The sequence below is a fragment of the Ochotona princeps genome, chromosome 11, assembly GCF_030435755.1.
Source record: "Ochotona princeps isolate mOchPri1 chromosome 11, mOchPri1.hap1, whole genome shotgun sequence".
Taxonomy (NCBI): domain Eukaryota; kingdom Metazoa; phylum Chordata; class Mammalia; order Lagomorpha; family Ochotonidae; genus Ochotona; species Ochotona princeps.
In genome coordinates this window covers 42,512,363-42,516,904 of record NC_080842.1, presented here as the reverse complement: position 1 = coordinate 42,516,904, position 4,542 = coordinate 42,512,363, and positions in this window count along the sequence as shown.

The following is a 4,542-nucleotide window of genomic DNA, read 5'->3' as shown; positions in this document are numbered from 1 at the left end:
GTAGTTTACTGCTTTATGATTTGCACACACAGCTGTCCCTGCTCATAAACCCCCATGTGGAGCCAACCAACTCAGAGCCTGGAACGGCTGGGTGGAGAGAGGGGTGTGCAAGAGGCCAGCTGATGGCTGCCCAGCCTGAGAGGGAAAGAGGTGCCCCTTGCAGCCATGCCAGTGTGAGTCTAGGGACAGGGGATGTCTAGCCACACAGTGGGGATCTCCATGGACCCTGGAACTGAATCCCAGGCACCTCATCCTACACAACACAGACCTCCTAACCACAGCAGGGCCACCTCAGTGACCACATGGCATTTGATCATCAGATGCCATGGCAGAGCGAGTGCTGCTGGCTGCCCCCTGTCCTGCCCTCTGGGCTCCCCGGCTTCAACTTCAGGCACTCCAGCCCATCTGGGATATAGTGCTTCCGCCAGTATCTGCACTGTAACCAGTGAGATGGCAGATGAGAGGAGTCGGCAGAGGTGAAATTCTGATGCAGCCAAACTCCCCACATGCCCTAAACCCCCTCCACCCGGAGGCCCCACCACTGCTAGCGGGATGGCTGAATGCAGCGCCAAACAGCTCTCCTAGGTTTTTGCTTTCCATCTATAAATACATAGTTCAAAACTTTCTGTATTGGTTTTCATTTTACCTGAAAGACAGACACAGAAACACCCACTGATAGGTAGAGATCTTCTCTCCACCAGTTGACAAATGCGAGTAGCAGTCAGGGCCTGGCAGAAGCAAGGAACCAGGCACTCCATCTGGGTTTCCCACTTGTTTGGCAGGGACACATGTCCTTCAGCCATCACCTACTGCCGCTCTGGGTCGGCATTACCAGGAAGCTGGGTGCCTGGGAATTGGAGCAGCCAGGACTCAAAGTGGACACTCTGAGATGGGATGCAGATATCCAAAGCAGGGGCCCAAACTGTTGTGCCAAATACCTGGTCTCTTCCATAAATGTTAATTTGCCTAAAGCACAGACAATCATGCCACCTTCTCTGCTCAGCTTCCTCCTGTGACTCTCCCAGCCTTTTGAAGTGAAATTCACGAGTCCTTACTACAGTGTTCAAAATGTCCAAGTGACTCTTGCCTGCCTGCCTGCCTTCTTTCTAATTGTTCCCTTTCCAATTCAGTGTCCTGGTGGGCCTCTTAGAGAAACAACTGTTTATTTGGAAGGCAGAGAGAGAAAGGATCTGCCCACTGGTTCATTCCCCTAAATGTCTTTTAACAGCCAGGACCCCAGAACCCCGTCCAGATCTCGCACATGGGTGGCAAGAAGCCAATTCCTTGAGCCTTTGCCTGCCACCTTACCCAGGAGCTATGTATTTGCAGGAAGCTGGAATCAGAGGCAAACTCGGGCCTGAAACACAGGCACTCCATTATGAGTATCCCAAGTGGTGTGTTAAGCATCACACCAGACACCTGTTTCTGACTCCTCTAGTTCACAGGGCTTCTGTAGGCTCCCCAGAAGAAGCTGCAGAGGAGGCACACCAAGGTGGCCCTTTCTCCTCGGGACTCCCGATCCTCTCACCCATGACATGGCTCTGGCGCAGCTTCAGCACACCTCACATAAAAGGGTGTCCCACACGTAACTGGAGATGGCAGTTCCAGCTACTCCACTTCTGATCCAGCTCTCTACCAACGTGCTTGGGAAAGCAGTAGAAGTTGGCCCAAGTCCTTGGATCCCTGCACTCAAGTTGAAGATGCAGATAGAATTTGAGGTTTCTGACTTTGGTCTGACCCAGCCCTGAATGTTACAGGCATTTGGGGAGCGACCCAGAAGATGGAAGTGTGCTCTAGCTCGCTTTCCTTAAAGTAACTAAGTAACTAAATAACTAAATAAATAACTTTAAAAAATAAAACTCCATTATCCTGCCACCACAATCACAGCAAATATTTTCACACTTGCTTCCCATCTTGAATCTACCCGTACATACTATAGATATTGGAATGAAAGGTTTCATTATGTATACAGGATTTGGTACCTATCTTAGTTACTTAGCACTAAATCATTAGTATTTTCCTTTATCATCCAAGTTTTTTTGGATTTATTTATTTTTATTGCAAAGTCAGACATATTCAGAGAGGAGAGGAGGTGAAACAGAGAGAAATAGCTTCTGTCCGATTCACTCCCCAAGCAGACACAATGGCTGGTGCTGCGCTGATCCGAAGTCAAGAGCCTAGATCCCCTTCTGGGTCTCCCATGTGGGTGCAGGGTCCCAAGGCTTTGGGCCATCCTTGACTACTTTCCCAGGCCACAAGCAGGGAGCTGGATGGGAAGTGGGGCTGCTGGGATCCCAGCACATTCAAGGTGAGGACTTTAGCTGCTAGGCCACAGTGCCGGGCCCTATCATCAAACTTTTTAAAAAATGTGCATGTGTGCCATTTTATAGCTCTTGTACTTAACTGCTCCATGACTTGATGTTAGAACTGGGCTGTTCCACCAGAGACTTTTGTCTTTCCTTTTCCTCTTCCCTCTCGGCCCCTGTCTTCCTTGTCCCCATCCCTGATGGCACACAGGCACATGCCAGTGAACACACTGCCCTCTCCATTTGAGACATACAGCAGCTTTCACATGCTGTGGTCTGAGCGTCCCCAACAAAATCCTTGTCTTGGAAACTCCATCTCCAATGTGACCGTGTGGAAAAGTGGTACCTTTAGCAGTAACTAAGGAAAGCTCTGTCCTCATGACTGCCATCATATCAAAAGTGGGTTAGTTATTGTAGGAGAGGGTTCTTGATTCAGTAAGAGTAGAGCTCCCTTCTGCACACACACATGCACTAACACAGTCTCCTGCCTTCTGCCATGGTGCGATGCAGTACGGAAGGCCTCACCAAATGCAAGCTCCTGCACCTGGGATTTCCCAGCCTCCAGAATGTAAATCTCTATTCTTTCACAACAACCCGACCTCAGGTGCTGTGTTCAGGAGCACAGAGTGGACTAAGCTGCCCCATCGAGAAGCATCTACATTTTCAGAAACAGAAGCTGTAAAATAGGGGAGGGGGTGCAGTGTTTGCACATGGGACTGGACGACTCCACTGGAAGGCCAGGTAGCGGGGCCAGGAACACTGCTGTGAACAGTGGGGCTGAGCCCAGCATTCTGCGTCAGGGGCTGTGGTCAGGACAGCCGCATTCAGGGTCTGCGGTGGACCCCAGGCTGGTTCAAGCTTCCTGCTCACAGCACATGCTTCCTGCCCCTCCCAAAGTCCATCTCTTGAGAGAAAGACAGCCATCCAGTGGCCCCTCAAAGCCACACAGACCTGCAGCTGGTCCTTAGGGAGGAGGTTGGGTTGTGCTCATCTGAGAACTTTGGGGGGTTTTCAGCAGGGGGAAGCCAGGAAGGGAGTTCCATGTTGCAGGCTCTGTGCTGAATATGGAGGGATTGGTTGGCTGGGAGGGGATGGAGAGTGGGTATAAGCTGGCAGTTCCGGGAGTGGTGGTGGTGGTGGGGAGCTGGTGCTGGCTGGGGCTGGGGAGAAGTGGAAAGGATTAGAGCTGTGTTTTAGAGCTAGGGTCACAGAGGTCTGGGCCTACGCTGAGACTCTCCGAAAGCCTGCTGTTAACATGCACCTGCTAGCTTAGAATGATTAACCTGTGCTCACCAACAGGCTGCTGCACTGGCCGGGAGGCTCCTTACAGTCCTCCTTAGGTGGGGGGTGGGGTGGGAAGAGAAGGAAGTAGGTGGAGTGACAATGAAGAAAGGACGCCCCCATCTGCAGTGGTAGAAGCAAGGCCAGCCTGGACCTTCTACCCGCCTCAGGGAACATGCTTGTCCTGAGAGATAGAGGTCCGGCCCGCTTCGCGTGTGGTTTTCCACATAGAGCCCTTCCGCTCAGGAGATGGCGGAGTGTCTGTAAACTGGAGCACCCTGACTGTGTGCTGTTTTCGAATGCAGCCAGGATCTTCAAAGGCGCCTGTAGCAGGGGCGGGATGATGCACGGTGAGACCTGAGGCTACCCAAGACAACCCCCAGGCTCTGCACCTGATTTCACCTTAGCCCGCCTGTACCTGTGTGAGCCTGTGAGGGTGCCAGCTGTTGGTCCCTCAGGCAAGGTCACTACCAAGCCAGCCTGGGTGGGTGGAGGACTGGGATCCAGGCATGGCGTTCCCGGCCCCTCCACACAAACTGCTGACAGAGGCAAAGCCACATTGCCAGGCTTGTGGGAAAACTTGCCTGGGTCTCTGGTTTAATGAGAAAAATGGATGTTTGGGTTTGGTTTCGTCTGGGATTTGGCGGATGCGTGCGATCCGCCTCCCACCGCGAGGACCTGGAAGGGTGGGTTGCTTGGCGCCCCCAATCCCCCGGCAGTGGCAGTGTTTCAGGCAAACTCGGGGAGCTTTAGGACCCGGCACCGCGCTCGGACCCCGGGCAGCTGTCCCGGGAGAGGCCCGAGCGGGCTGAGGCTTGAATGAGAAGCCGGGACTCGCGCTGCGGAAAGGCTGGCGGTGGAATAGCTCTGCCGTCGCCAGGCAACCGTCCTGACGCAACGTGGAAAAAAAAAGTCCCTCAGCAAAAGAACAGTGCGGAGAATTCCAAGGCGCACG